This window comes from Phasianus colchicus, chromosome 5 (genome assembly GCF_987193195.1).
Source record: "Phasianus colchicus chromosome 5, bPhaCol1.hap1.1, whole genome shotgun sequence".
Lineage (NCBI taxonomy): Eukaryota > Metazoa > Chordata > Aves > Galliformes > Phasianidae > Phasianus > Phasianus colchicus.
This window is the reverse complement of record NC_143440.1, coordinates 4,697,501-4,713,692: the sequence shown is the minus strand read 5'-3', so window position 1 is coordinate 4,713,692 and position 16,192 is coordinate 4,697,501. Positions and strand designations below refer to the sequence as shown.

The following is a 16,192-nucleotide window of genomic DNA, read 5'->3' as shown; positions in this document are numbered from 1 at the left end:
ATCCATTACTGCATGGATGGCATCACATCTGCAATAGAACCCAACATTCACCACCAAGTAACCAATCGATGCCTTGTAAAAAAGGGCTGATCTGAAATAATAAACACATTTTCCTTACTCTGTCTTGTATCTGAACAGGTATTAACCAGACCCAGTTGTACCACAGCACTGGTAAAATACTGAAAGCAGAAGGCACTGCCATGTGATCTTATGCTGTAAGGCAGGCCCTGTAAGTAATAACTGAAGTTTTATTCTCAAGTCAGCACCAGACACCAAGGGTTCATACATGTATGAGTCCCAATTAGGAAGTTCAGCTTTTCAAAAACCAGAGTTAAATATGTTAAAGGCTGCTATTTAATGATTTCACAATGCAGCAAGCTGTTAATGACAGGTAAATTCAGCAGAAGTAGAACTTCCATATGCAGAAGATCATTAACAACATCAAATTTACTACATCTAAGAGCCACTAACAGAGCCCAGTAAGCCGTATCAATTTTATCTACAAATATCAGTCTTCCAGAGGTGAGTTTTTGCACACTTGAAATGTACAAAAGATCAATGAATAATTGTCTCACCTGAAGCTGGAAAGCATCAGTTTTTCAAGTTAATTTGGTATAGACTTTCTGCACCGAACGTTTACTGTTTCAAGACCTCAAGAGGAGATGAGCAATTGCTTGCGCATCCGTTGTTATAAATCTAGATTACAAGTATCTGTGTGTATATGTAGATATACATGCCATAATTATTATGCTTTTCTTTTTCTCTATCTCATTTTTTCCCTCATTTCTCCTCTCCATCTCACTGAGATGGGGGCAGTGAATGAACAGCCACGTGACGCTCAGTGATCTGCTGGGTTAAACCCCAATGCATCACCATATCTTAAAGAACTTGCACGCTGTAAAAGATTTCTTCTTTTAAGAACGTTGCAACAAAACGTTGCTGGCGTGCCATACAGAGACTTCCTAGCCTAGAAGGAAAAAAAAAAACGTCAAGCAGCAGCTATTCAGTTTGAGATGTAAGGATAATTTATCTGTAGGCATGGCATTAATATGTAGCAGAACTAAACCTATTCCTTAATAGAGGACATAAGAGAACGAACACTGACCTAAGAGACCAGGGAATGGGAGAAAGGAGGAAGCAGCAAATTTAACATGTGGAATCACTTGCCTGGAAGCTAAAGAGATTAGCTGGAAACTTTTCACTCACTTGGTTAAGGTATTAAGAACACAAACATTATGTATGGATAAGATTATGAGAATGACTTGAATTAATAAAGCTGATACTCCACTCATACTGAGCTTACTTGACAAATGTATAGCTTGTATAGCTGCAGCTGTTGAGATGCACAAGCTCTGCTTATTACCAACAACCTAACTGTACAGTGTACATGTAATTCAACTTTGCTATTGCTAGACTCTGATTTAAGAACTGTTCAGAAAATCCTGGACTCCCAGTGATATAAAGTATACTCCACCAGGACTATCTTAATAAAGTAGTTCACAAACATACATTCTTGACTATGCTTAAGGAGTTACAAAAGTGATAGAATCTCACTGCAGGTTACTTCAGTTCTTTCTCCCTACCCTAGGTTCACAAACAAGTGAAGAAACAAAAAAATCAGAAACATCTTCACATACCAGTTATCATTTCTGCAAGCCGAGATTACAGCTTTGTGAGTGCGGGAGATATTTCCATCCTCCTGATGGCTGAGCCAAGAGGGAAAAAGGGGAGGGGAACAAAAAACGTCCATCTATGAGGTGAAAGCTCCCGAACGAGGAGCCCCGGGCACAATCCCGCGGCACCAACCCCGGCCCGCAGCGGGGCCTCACCCGGCCACCGCCCTCAGCGGCCCCACCCGCAGCCCCGCGCCCGTTGCTCGGCAGCTGCGAGCCAACCGAGCCTGCCGGGAAGGCGGAGGGGCAGCACCACGGATAGCTCCTATTGGTCGAAGGAGGTGAGGGCGGAGCTCGAGGACGGCCGTCTTCTTCGCTATTGGCGGAGAGAGCCGTCAGTGCGGGGCGGGGGGCGGGGCCTCGCGGCTAGCGGGGCCGCGTTGAACGCCGCGTTAGGGCGGGGGAACGGAGCGAGGGGGCGGCGGCGGTCGAGGGTAAGCGAGCCACCGGCTGCGAGGAGAGCGGCGCGAGGTAGGGAGCGGCGCGGGGGCCGTCCTCACCTGTCACCGGGCGCTCAGCCCTCCCTCCTCGCGGCCCCCGGGCTCCGGCCGCGGGCGCGGTCCCTCGCGGTAGCGGCCGGGCTGGGGCTGTGCTTTCGTCTAAGGGGACCCTCGTCCGAGGGAGGGCGGCAGGCAGGCAGGCAGGCAAGCAGGCAGGCTGTGCGCGCGGTGCCACCGGCTGTGCGCCGCCGCGCGGACGGATGCCGGCTGCCCTCAGGTAGGTGGGAGGGGGGCGGAGAGGGCAGACCCCGGGAAGGCCGCCTCTGGGCGCGAGGGCTCCCCGCCGCCGTCGCTGCGGCAGGCGGCACCGCGGAGTGGCGCTGCGCGAGGGGGGGAGCGGCTGGGGGCTGCGGCTGGGGGCTGCGGCTGGGGGCCGCCTCCGTGCGCGGGGCGGGGGGAGTTGCGAGGGCAGAGCCGCGCGACTTCTTATTCGTATAGCCGCGCTTCTTTTCACAGCAACGTGAATAGCTGTAAAACACATAATTCTACCTAAATTAAGTTGTTTAAATTGGAGATAAACAGATGTCTTAGACCTGCTTCTCTTTTTTTGCTAGAAGAAGTGAAGTCAATCACATTCTCTTACAAACAGGGCCTGGGTGTCCCTGTAGACAGCAGGGTGTCCACAAACCAGCAATGTGGCCTTGTGGTCAAGAAGGCCAATGGTATCCTGGGATGCATTAAAAAGAATGTGGCCAGCAGGTTGAGTGAGGTGAGTGAGCAAAGTATTATTTACTAACCAGCTAACTGCAGGAGAAGACTCTTAACAGAATAGAAATTTATGTTCTTAACATGCTCCTTTTTGAAGAAAATGGTAGAAAAGACAGAAGTGAGGAATAGAGGATACTTAAACCAACCTGGATCCACTAGAAAACTTCAAAGTAGGGACAGTTACAAAAGCTCAGCTATTCCATTGAGGGAGTAAGCACAAAAAGAAAGACTGAAGCCTTTAGCTAGCAGTTTGTCAGAAAACAGTCTTAAGTATGCGCAAGGGTGGAAAGAGACTTCCTATTTCCTTAAATGCAAGCAGATTGAAACAGTTTCTTTTGATTTCTGTATCTATGATTTTCATAAGCAGTTACAAGAACGGTGTTCTCAGATTGGATATTATGAGTAAATGCTTGTGTTGCATTTAAGGAAATAATAAACAGCAACTATTTCTCATCCAAGAAAAAGACAAACACGTAAACTGAATGAGCAGCTTATATACATATATCCCCTAGATATCTGCAGCACTCCCATGGTGTTGGCAGAAATGGCAGAGAATTCATAGAGATGCATACCTCCTCAAGCAGAAAGCAGAGGTTACTAAGGCACACTACCCCAGGTATCACCAATAGCAGTAGAAGCTTGTGCTTAGGCAACTCAAGTACACCTTTCACCCCCCACACGAATATTAAACATTACCATCATAGCATCCCCCCCCCCCTTTATTTTTTCTTTCTTTCCTTTTAAATTGTCTTTATCTCAGGCCCACGAGATGCATGGAAATCACATTTGGATTTTCCAGTCATGAGTAAAAACAGATTTTTAGAAACATTTTTGTGCTGTTTTTGTTTTTAAACTAAATAAAAAAGAAATTAATTCACAATTGTCTCCATTTATTATTGATATTTAAGTTTTGAATTGAAATCTGCTTTTTCCCATTCTGGGCATGCAAAGTAGTATAACACTGTCTTGTCCATGCAATTTAATATGTAAAGAGTAAACGTTTTGCCTGGTAAACTGGCCACAACTCACTGTATTTTTTGCTATCCAACAATTTGTCTACAGTAACTTCGAGTTTCCCATTCCACGTCCTTCATATGCTATCTCCTTTTTCTCCCAAGTAGTAATAAGGGTCAGAAATACTACTTTCATTTTTCAGAATTTTAGTAATAGTATTTAGTATTTAGATTGTTCCCTAGGGAAGGGATGATTGAACAGGAAACAGCACAACACCTGTATTTTATAGCCTTTGTTCCTTGGTTACTTTTTTGATTAAGATAACTATATACATACTATAATATGGAAGGGGGATGAAGGGGGAGGAGGGAATTATTTTTCCCCAACAATGTATTTTTGTAAATGCTGTAACATTTTTGCTCTTTCACGTTTTCCCTCCTGCCCTCAGACTCATTTTTGCTGACAACCCTGTGCTCTCAAAGCCATGTTCTAGGCTAATATTATAACAGGGAAGCTCTCTATAGGTGCCAGTTGCTTCTCTTTTCTTATCATCAATTTTTAGTTAGTTTTAGCATCATAATAGAGAAGAATTATTTTCCTTACTTGCCACCAACCACTTCTCACTTCTGACACTCTACCAAACTGATGGATGTTCTACATAAAGCAACACTTTCCTTCTTCCCTTTTGATTTAGTAGATTTTTTTTTTTATTATTTTAATGTTTGTTTCAGTCTACATATTGAAATAGGTTTTACTGGGCACCTTTACTTCTCAAACTTTCTGCATTCAGGTTTGTAAAGAAAGGCAGACTTTTCTTCTCCAAGATCAGACAGACAGCACATTCTTTGGCCAACAAATTCTTGTTTCTTAACAATACTGACATTTTGCTCTGCCAAGCATTTAAAACTGCATTCCTTTTAGAGACCTTCTCTTCGTTACAGTCTATATGTAACTGTGATACATATTTTCTCTGTATTTGGGAAAACCTAATAACAGATACAATTTACCACCAAAAATATTTGCAGTCATGACTTCATCATAGACTTTTTCCTACTTTTCCAGTACTTGTTTGATACTTTCTTTTTCTAGTAAGCAAAAATTCTAAGCCCTTGTCCTCCAGTAACTGTCTTTCATTTTCTGATACATTCAAAGATAACCTTTGGAGGCATGCCTTTTTCTGGGAAGCCAAGTTGTAACAGCAGAAAAAAATTTCAAAGGCTGTATGGAGAGCATCAACTACAATGGCAATAATATCACTGACCTTGCTAGAAGGAAGAAATTGGAACCTTCTAATGTGGTAAGAACATAACTTTATCATCATCTAAACTTCTGCTTCTCCTTCTAAGGAAAGTTTGTGAGTGTGTGTGACAGATGTTCTGAAATCATATAATATATAAAACAAAGTTTGTCACATGCCTAAAGATTTCATTATACATACTTTTATGATTTTTTTGTTTGTTTGTTTTTAATATCTGGGAACCTGTTTCTGCTGGGATTTAAGTTTCAGCTTTACAGAATTAGCCTTCAGCATCAGATGAATGTTTTTTAAAAGAAAACCAGTAGATCAGTATATACATTTTTGCTTTCATCTTATAGTAACCCAAAACTAGGATGGACAATATTTATTGTTAAATCAATTGCAGTGTGTCAAGGATCTAAATCCTGTTATCTTCCATCCCCACAGAGCAAGTTGCGTGGGTGTGCAAAATCATTAGAAAGGGAAGGCTCAGAGCCATTTTATGGGAGCTCCGTAAAGCATCAAGATACTAAACTTTGAAACTGTTATTTAGCTTATTAACATTACAGGGATTATTAACATTACATTCTATTTTTTTCTCTCCAAAGCATTCATAGTTGCTTTCATGTTTAAACTTGTGTCTTTCTGTAAGGGTTGATCAGGAAATCACTTTAATTTCTGTATTTTTAAGAATCTAGGCGTTCCTAAAATAGTTGGTGGATTACATGAGCAATGTGGGTAGGAAATAAATGTATTATTACCCTGAATTTGAGATAGATCTGTTCAAGGCTTTCTTCTGTACAGTACTGCAGCCTTCACAAAGCCCTGCTCACAGTACGTATAGTTTGATTACTGCTTTTTTTCTTTATGTATTTTGCATAGTACATAACAGTAATGAAGAATAAGATATAAGATAAACATGTACAGTAGAAATAAAGTGCAATGATTCTTCTTGGACAGATGTGCAACTTCTGAGATGTCTGTAGGACAAATTCCAGCTTTTGAAAAGCATAGCACAGCTAACAGTTCTGTAGAGTGTCTATAAACTCCTCTTTCTGGTTTATTTGGATGTGAATTTTCTGTTTGCTTGTTTTGTTTGTTAGTTGATTACATTCTGTTGCCTGTGACATTAAAGCAAAATCTACATATGTAGATTTGGTAGTGTTAGAGGTTTACCACTCAACTGTGGCACGCTAGTTTAATCTGATGATTCACTTCTGAGAATATAAAAACAGAAGTGAACTTTGCTTTCAGATGAATTATTTAAATTTCTTCCGCTCTTCAAAAACAGAATCAGTTTCACTTATGAAATCAACATGGATGTTTATGTTTCTTTAAAAAAACTTTTATTCTTCTAGTTTTGAACCTGATTTAGCATGAAAAATACTAAGCTGAAACTACTATTTTTGTTAACCACGTTTATAATAATTATGGCATGTATTTATCAATGCTTATAAATACCAAAAGGGTGGGAGTCAAGCAGATGGGGCCAGGCTCTTGCCTGTGGAGCCCAATGACAGAACAAGGAGCAGGGGACACAAACTGGAATAAATGACGTTCCATTTGAACACAAGGAAGAACTTCTTTACTGTGAGGGTGACAGTGCCCAGGAACAGACTGCCCAGAGAGGTGGTGGAGTCTCCTCTGGAGATATTCAAAACTCATCTGGACGTTTTCCTGTAACTTACTGTAGGGAACCAGCTTTGTTAGACTCAATGACTTGCAGAGATTCTTTCCAACCACTGCAGTTCCCCCTTGAGAAAACGTCTTTCTCCAATTTTTCAGTTTAAAAGGAAATTACATCCTAATTCAAAAAGTCTTGTTTATTTTTAGGAAGAGACAGATCTCTTGGTAAATAATGACAGAACAGTCTGTCTGAGCTTTCATAATACCTTTACTGAAGAACTGATTAGAATTTCTCCAACACATACATATGAGAGTTTACCTGATAAGAAACATCTAGAATGACCACAAATCCATTTCCTATCTTCTGAAAGCAAAGTATTATTTACTAACCAGCTAACTGCAGGAGAAGACTCTTAACAGAATAGAAATTTATGTTCTTAACATGCTTCTTTTTGAAGAAAATGGTAGAAAAGAAAGAAGTGAGGAATAGAGGATACTTAAACCAACCTGGATCCACTAGAAAACTTCAAAGTAGGGACAGTTACAAAAGCTCAGCTATTCCATTGAGGGAGTAAGCACAAAAAGAAAGACTGAAGCCTTTAGCTAGCAGTTTGTCAGAAAACAGTCTTAAATATGCGCAAGGGTGGAAAGAGACTTCCTATTTCCTTAAATGCAAGCAGATTGAAACAGTTTCTTTTGATTTCTGTATCTATGATTTTCATAAGCAGTTACAAGAACGGTGTTCTCAGATTGGATATTATGAGTAAATGCTTGTGTTGCATTTAAGGAAATAATAAACAGCAACTATTTCTCATCCAAGAAAAAGACAAACACGTAAACTGAATGAGCAGCTTATATACATATATCCCCTAGATATCTGCAGCACTCCCATGGTGTTGGCAGAAATGGCAGAGAATTCATAGAGATGCATACCTCCTCAAGCAGAAAGCAGAGGTTACTAAGGCACACTACCCCAGGTATCACCAATAGCAGTAGAAGCTTGTGCTTAGGCAACTCAAGTACACCTTTCACCCCCCACACGAATATTAAACATTACCATCATAGCATCCCCCCCCCCCTTTATTTTTTCTTTCTTTCCTTTTAAATTGTCTTTATCTCAGGCCCACGAGATGCATGGAAATCACATTTGGATTTTCCAGTCATGAGTAAAAACAGATTTTTAGAAACATTTTTGTGCTGTTGTTTTTGTTTTTAAACTAAATAAAAAAGAAATTAATTCACAATTGTCTCCATTTATTATTGATATTTAAGTTTTGAATTGAAATCTGCTTTTTCCCATTCTGGGCATGCAAAGTAGTATAACACTGTCTTGTCCATGCAATTTAATATGTAAAGAGTAAACGTTTTGCCTGGTAAACTGGCCACAACTCACTGTATTTTTTGCTATCCAACAATTTGTCTACAGTAACTTCGAGTTTCCCATTCCACGTCCTTCATATGCTATCTCCTTTTTCTCCCAAGTAGTAATAAGGGTCAGAAATACTACTTTCATTTTTCAGAATTTTAGTAATAGTATTTAGTATTTAGATTGTTCCCTAGGGAAGGGATGATTGAACAGGAAACAGCACAACACCTGTATTTTATAGCCTTTGTTCCTTGGTTACTTTTTTGATTAAGATAACTATATACATACTATAATATGGAAGGGGGATGAAGGGGGAGGAGGGAATTATTTTTCCCCAACAATGTATTTTTGTAAATGCTGTAACATTTTTGCTCTTTCACGTTTTCCCTCCTGCCCTCAGACTCATTTTTGCTGACAACCCTGTGCTCTCAAAGCCATGTTCTAGGCTAATATTATAACAGGGAAGCTCTCTATAGGTGCCAGTTGCTTCTCTTTTCTTATCATCAATTTTTAGTTAGTTTTAGCATCATAATAGAGAAGAATTATTTTCCTTACTTGCCACCAACCACTTCTCACTTCTGACACTCTACCAAACTGATGGATGTTCTACATAAAGCAACACTTTCCTTCTTCCCTTTTGATTTAGTAGATTTTTTTTTTTATTTTAATGTTTGTTTCAGTCTACATCTTGAAATAGGTTTTACTGGGCACCTTTACTTCTCAAACTTTCTGCATTCAGGTTTGTAAAGAAAGGCAGACTTTTCTTCTCCAAGATCAGACAGACAGCACATTCTTTGGCCAACAAATTCTTGTTTCTTAACAATACTGACATTTTGCTCTGCCAAGCATTTAAAACTGCATTCCTTTTAGAGACCTTCTCTTCGTTACAGTCTATATGTAACTGTGATACATATTTTCTCTGTATTTGGGAAAACCTAATAACAGATACAATTTACCACCAAAAATATTTGCAGTCATGACTTCATCATAGACTTTTTCCTACTTTTCCAGTACTTGTTTGATACTTTCTTTTTCTAGTAAGCAAAAATTCTAAGCCCTTGTCCTCCAGTAACTGTCTTTCATTTTCTGATACATTCAAAGATAACCTTTGGAGGCATGCCTTTTTCTGGGAAGCCAAGTTCTAACAGCAGAAAAAAATTTCAAAGGCTGTATGGAGAGCATCAACTACAATGGCAATAATATCACTGACCTTGCTAGAAGGAAGAAATTGGAACCTTCTAATGTGGTAAGAACATAACTTTATCATCATCTAAACTTCTGCTTCTCCTTCTAAGGAAAGTTTGTGAGTGTGTGTGACAGATGTTCTGAAATCATATAATATATAAAACAAAGTTTGTCACATGCCTAAAGATTTCATTATACATACTTTTATGATTTTTTTGTTTGTTTGTTTTTAATATCTGGGAACCTGTTTCTGCTGGGATTTAAGTTTCAGCTTTACAGAATTAGCCTTCAGCATCAGATGAATGTTTTTTAAAAGAAAACCAGTAGATCAGTATATACATTTTTGCTTTCATCTTATAGTAACCCAAAACTAGGATGGACAATATTTATTGTTAAATCAATTGCAGTGTGTCAAGGATCTAAATCCTGTTATCTTCCATCCCCACAGAGCAAGTTGCGTGGGTGTGCAAAATCATTAGAAAGGGAAGGCTCAGAGCCATTTTATGGGAGCTCCGTAAAGCATCAAGATACTAAACTTTGAAACTGTTATTTAGCTTATTAACATTACAGGGATTATTAACATTACATTCTATTTTTTTCTCTCCAAAGCATTCATAGTTGCTTTCATGTTTAAACTTGTGTCTTTCTGTAAGGGTTGATCAGGAAATCACTTTAATTTCTGTATTTTTAAGAATCTAGGCGTTCCTAAAATAGTTGGTGGATTACATGAGCAATGTGGGTAGGAAATAAATGTATTATTACCCTGAATTTGAGATAGATCTGTTCAAGGCTTTCTTCTGTACAGTACTGCAGCCTTCACAAAGCCCTGCTCACAGTACGTATAGTTTGATTACTGCTTTTTTTCTTTATGTATTTTGCATAGTACATAACAGTAATGAAGAATAAGATATAAGATAAACATGTACAGTAGAAATAAAGTGCAATGATTCTTCTTGGACAGATGTGCAACTTCTGAGATGTCTGTAGGACAAATTCCAGCTTTTGAAAAGCATAGCACAGCTAACAGTTCTGTAGAGTGTCTATAAACTCCTCTTTCTGGTTTATTTGGATGTGAATTTTCTGTTTGCTTGTTTTGTTTGTTAGTTGATTACATTCTGTTGCCTGTGACATTAAAGCAAAATCTACATATGTAGATTTGGTAGTGTTAGAGGTTTACCACTCAACTGTGGCACGCTAGTTTAATCTGATGATTCACTTCTGAGAATATAAAAACAGAAGTGAACTTTGCTTTCAGATGAATTATTTAAATTTCTTCCGCTCTTCAAAAACAGAATCAGTTTCACTTATGAAATCAACATGGATGTTTATGTTTCTTTAAAAAAACTTTTATTCTTCTAGTTTTGAACCTGATTTAGCATGAAAAATACTAAGCTGAAACTACTATTTTTGTTAACCACGTTTATAATAATTATGGCATGTATTTATCAATGCTTATAAATACCAAAAGGGTGGGAGTCAAGCAGATGGGGCCAGGCTCTTGCCTGTGGAGCCCAATGACAGAACAAGGAGCAGGGGACACAAACTGGAATAAATGACGTTCCATTTGAACACAAGGAAGAACTTCTTTACTGTGAGGGTGACAGTGCCCAGGAACAGACTGCCCAGAGAGGTGGTGGAGTCTCCTCTGGAGATATTCAAAACTCATCTGGACGTTTTCCTGTAACTTACTGTAGGGAACCAGCTTTGTTAGACTCAATGACTTGCAGAGATTCTTTCCAACCACTGCAGTTCCCCCTTGAGAAAACGTCTTTCTCCAATTTTTCAGTTTAAAAGGAAATTACATCCTAATTCAAAAAGTCTTGTTTATTTTTAGGAAGAGACAGATCTCTTGGTAAATAATGACAGAACAGTCTGTCTGAGCTTTCATAATACCTTTACTGAAGAACTGATTAGAATTTCTCCAACACATACATATGAGAGTTTACCTGATAAGAAACATCTAGAATGACCACAAATCCATTTCCTATCTTCTGAAAGCAAAGTATTATTTACTAACCAGCTAACTGCAGGAGAAGACTCTTAACAGAATAGAAATTTATGTTCTTAACATGCTCCTTTTTGAAGAAAATGGTAGAAAAGACAGAAGTGAGGAATAGAGGATACTTAAACCAACCTGGATCCACTAGAAAACTTCAAAGTAGGGACAGTTACAAAAGCTCAGCTATTCCATTGAGGGAGTAAGCACAAAAAGAAAGACTGAAGCCTTTAGCTAGCAGTTTGTCAGAAAACAGTCTTAAATATGCGCAAGGGTGGAAAGAGACTTCCTATTTCCTTAAATGCAAGCAGATTGAAACAGTTTCTTTTGATTTCTGTATCTATGATTTTCATAAGCAGTTACAAGAACGGTGTTCTCAGATTGGATATTATGAGTAAATGCTTGTGTTGCATTTAAGGAAATAATAAACAGCAACTATTTCTCATCCAAGAAAAAGACAAACACGTAAACTGAATGAGCAGCTTATATACATATATCCCCTAGATATCTGCAGCACTCCCATGGTGTTGGCAGAAATGGCAGAGAATTCATAGAGATGCATACCTCCTCAAGCAGAAAGCAGAGGTTACTAAGGCACACTACCCCAGGTATCACCAATAGCAGTAGAAGCTTGTGCTTAGGCAACTCAAGTACACCTTTCACCCCCCACACGAATATTAAACATTACCATCATAGCATCCCCCCCCCACCCCCTTTATTTTTTCTTTCTTTCCTTTTAAATTGTCTTTATCTCAGGCCCACGAGATGCATGGAAATCACATTTGGATTTTCCAGTCATAAGTAAAAACAGATTTTTAGAAACATTTTTGTGCTGTTGTTTTTGTTTTTAAACTAAATAAAAAAGAAATTAATTCACAATTGTCTCCATTTATTATTGATATTTAAGTTTTGAATTGAAATCTGCTTTTTCCCATTCTGGGCATGCAAAGTAGTATAACACTGTCTTGTCCATGCAATTTAATATGTAAAGAGTAAACGTTTTGCCTGGTAAACTGGCCACAACTCACTGTATTTTTTGCTATCCAACAATTTGTCTACAGTAACTTCGAGTTTCCCATTCCACGTCCTTCATATGCTATCTCCTTTTTCTCCCAAGTAGTAATAAGGGTCAGAAATACTACTTTCATTTTTCAGAATTTTAGTAATAGTATTTAGTATTTAGATTGTTCCCTAGGGAAGGGATGATTGAACAGGAAACAGCACAACACCTGTATTTTATAGCCTTTGTTCCTTGGTTACTTTTTTGATTAAGATAACTATATACATACTATAATATGGAAGGGGGATGAAGGGGGAGGAGGGAATTATTTTTCCCCAACAATGTATTTTTGTAAATGCTGTAACATTTTTGCTCTTTCACGTTTTCCCTCCTGCCCTCAGACTCATTTTTGCTGACAACCCTGTGCTCTCAAAGCCATGTTCTAGGCTAATATTATAACAGGGAAGCTCTCTATAGGTGCCAGTTGCTTCTCTTTTCTTATCATCAATTTTTAGTTAGTTTTAGCATCATAATAGAGAAGAATTATTTTCCTTACTTGCCACCAACCACTTCTCACTTCTGACACTCTACCAAACTGATGGATGTTCTACATAAAGCAACACTTTCCTTCTTCCCTTTTGATTTAGTAGATTTTTTTTTTTTTATTTTAATGTTTGTTTCAGTCTACATATTGAAATAGGTTTTACTGGGCACCTTTACTTCTCAAACTTTCTGCATTCAGGTTTGTAAAGAAAGGCAGACTTTTCTTCTCCAAGATCAGACAGACAGCATATTCTTTGGCCAACAAATTCTTGTTTCTTAACAATACTGACATTTTGCTCTGCCAAGCATTTAAAACTGCATTCCTTTTAGAGACCTTCTCTTCGTTACAGTCTATATGTAACTGTGATACATATTTTCTCTGTATTTGGGAAAACCTAATAACAGATACAATTTACCACCAAAAATATTTGCAGTCATGACTTCATCATAGACTTTTTCCTACTTTTCCAGTACTTGTTTGATACTTTCTTTTTCTAGTAAGCAAAAATTCTAAGCCCTTGTCCTCCAGTAACTGTCTTTCATTTTCTGATACATTCAAAGATAACCTTTGGAGGCATGCCTTTTTCTGGGAAGCCAAGTTGTAACAGCAGAAAAAAATTTCAAAGGCTGTATGGAGAGCATCAACTACAATGGCAATAATATCACTGACCTTGCTAGAAGGAAGAAATTGGAACCTTCTAATGTGGTAAGAACATAACTTTATCATCATCTAAACTTCTGCTTCTCCTTCTAAGGAAAGTTTGTGAGTGTGTGTGACAGATGTTCTGAAATCATATAATATATAAAACAAAGTTTGTCACATGCCTAAAGATTTCATTATACATACTTTTATGATTTTTTTGTTTGTTTGTTTTTAATATCTGGGAACCTGTTTCTGCTGGGATTTAAGTTTCAGCTTTACAGAATTAGCCTTCAGCATCAGATGAATGTTTTTTAAAAGAAAACCAGTAGATCAGTATATACATTTTTGCTTTCATCTTATAGTAACCCAAAACTAGGATGGACAATATTTATTGTTAAATCAATTGCAGTGTGTCAAGGATCTAAATCCTGTTATCTTCCATCCCCACAGAGCAAGTTGCGTGGGTGTGCAAAATCATTAGAAAGGGAAGGCTCAGAGCCATTTTATGGGAGCTCCGTAAAGCATCAAGATACTAAACTTTGAAACTGTTATTTAGCTTATTAACATTACAGGGATTATTAACATTACATTCTATTTTTTTCTCTCCAAAGCATTCATAGTTGCTTTCATGTTTAAACTTGTGTCTTTCTGTAAGGGTTGATCAGGAAATCACTTTAATTTCTGTATTTTTAAGAATCTAGGCGTTCCTAAAATAGTTGGTGGATTACATGAGCAATGTGGGTAGGAAATAAATGTATTATTACCCTGAATTTGAGATAGATCTGTTCAAGGCTTTCTTCTGTACAGTACTGCAGCCTTCACAAAGCCCTGCTCACAGTACGTATAGTTTGATTACTGCTTTTTTTCTTTATGTATTTTGCATAGTACATAACAGTAATGAAGAATAAGATATAAGATAAACATGTACAGTAGAAATAAAGTGCAATGATTCTTCTTGGACAGATGTGCAACTTCTGAGATGTCTGTAGGACAAATTCCAGCTTTTGAAAAGCATAGCACAGCTAACAGTTCTGTAGAGTGTCTATAAACTCCTCTTTCTGGTTTATTTGGATGTGAATTTTCTGTTTGCTTGTTTTGTTTGTTAGTTGATTACATTCTGTTGCCTGTGACATTAAAGCAAAATCTACATATGTAGATTTGGTAGTGTTAGAGGTTTACCACTCAACTGTGGCACGCTAGTTTAATCTGATGATTCACTTCTGAGAATATAAAAACAGAAGTGAACTTTGCTTTCAGATGAATTATTTAAATTTCTTCCGCTCTTCAAAAACAGAATCAGTTTCACTTATGAAATCAACATGGATGTTTATGTTTCTTTAAAAAAACTTTTATTCTTCTAGTTTTGAACCTGATTTAGCATGAAAAATACTAAGCTGAAACTACTATTTTTGTTAACCACGTTTATAATAATTATGGCATGTATTTATCAATGCTTATAAATACCAAAAGGGTGGGAGTCAAGCAGATGGGGCCAGGCTCTTGCCTGTGGAGCCCAATGACAGAACAAGGAGCAGGGGACACAAACTGGAATAAATGACGTTCCATTTGAACACAAGGAAGAACTTCTTTACTGTGAGGGTGACAGTGCCCAGGAACAGACTGCCCAGAGAGGTGGTGGAGTCTCCTCTGGAGATATTCAAAACTCATCTGGACGTTTTCCTGTAACTTACTGTAGGGAACCAGCTTTGTTAGACTCAATGACTTGCAGAGATTCTTTCCAACCACTGCAGTTCCCCCTTGAGAAAACGTCTTTCTCCAATTTTTCAGTTTAAAAGGAAATTACATCCTAATTCAAAAAGTCTTGTTTATTTTTAGGAAGAGACAGATCTCTTGGTAAATAATGACAGAACAGTCTGTCTGAGCTTTCATAATACCTTTACTGAAGAACTGATTAGAATTTCTCCAACACATACATATGAGAGTTTACCTGATAAGAAACATCTAGAATGACCACAAATCCATTTCCTATCTTCTGAAAGCAAAGTATTATTTACTAACCAGCTAACTGCAGGAGAAGACTCTTAACAGAATAGAAATTTATGTTCTTAACATGCTTCTTTTTGAAGAAAATGGTAGAAAAGAAAGAAGTGAGGAATAGAGGATACTTAAACCAACCTGGATCCACTAGAAAACTTCAAAGTAGGGACAGTTACAAAAGCTCAGCTATTCCATTGAGGGAGTAAGCACAAAAAGAAAGACTGAAGCCTTTAGCTAGCAGTTTGTCAGAAAACAGTCTTAAATATGCGCAAGGGTGGAAAGAGACTTCCTATTTCCTTAAATGCAAGCAGATTGAAACAGTTTCTTTTGATTTCTGTATCTATGATTTTCATAAGCAGTTACAAGAACGGTGTTCTCAGATTGGATATTATGAGTAAATGCTTGTGTTGCATTTAAGGAAATAATAAACAGCAACTATTTCTCATCCAAGAAAAAGACAAACACGTAAACTGAATGAGCAGCTTATATACATATATCCCCTAGATATCTGCAGCACTCCCATGGTGTTGGCAGAAATGGCAGAGAATTCATAGAGATGCATACCTCCTCAAGCAGAAAGCAGAGGTTACTAAGGCACACTACCCCAGGTATCACCAATAGCAGTAGAAGCTTGTGCTTAGGCAACTCAAGTACACCTTTCACCCCCACACACGAATATTAAACATTACCATCATAGCATCCCCCCACCCCCTTTATTTATTCTTTCTTTCTTTCCTTTTAAATTCCTTTTAAATTGTCTTTA

At 38.0% G+C, this 16,192-nt stretch overlaps 1 long non-coding RNA gene across 4 annotated transcripts in view; it reads left to right on the top strand.

Annotated features, from left to right (window-relative positions):
* The first annotated feature begins 1,872 nt into the window (after nucleotides 1-1,872).
* LOC149917667 (uncharacterized) overlaps nucleotides 1,873-16,192 on the top strand; it is a 36,374-nt gene continuing 22,054 nt past the window's right edge. Inside the window, exons 1-4 of one of the 4 annotated variants that reach the window (XR_016466613.1) lie at nucleotides 1,873-1,954; nucleotides 2,728-2,882; nucleotides 9,166-9,310; nucleotides 13,350-13,494. This is a non-coding gene — a long non-coding RNA (uncharacterized LOC149917667). Of the gene's footprint in view, nucleotides 1,955-2,028; nucleotides 2,145-2,727; nucleotides 2,883-4,987; nucleotides 5,216-9,165; nucleotides 9,311-13,349; nucleotides 13,495-16,192 lie in introns of those variants that run through there. The other 3 variants (XR_016466611.1, XR_016466614.1, XR_016466612.1) reach the window with 3 other exon arrangements.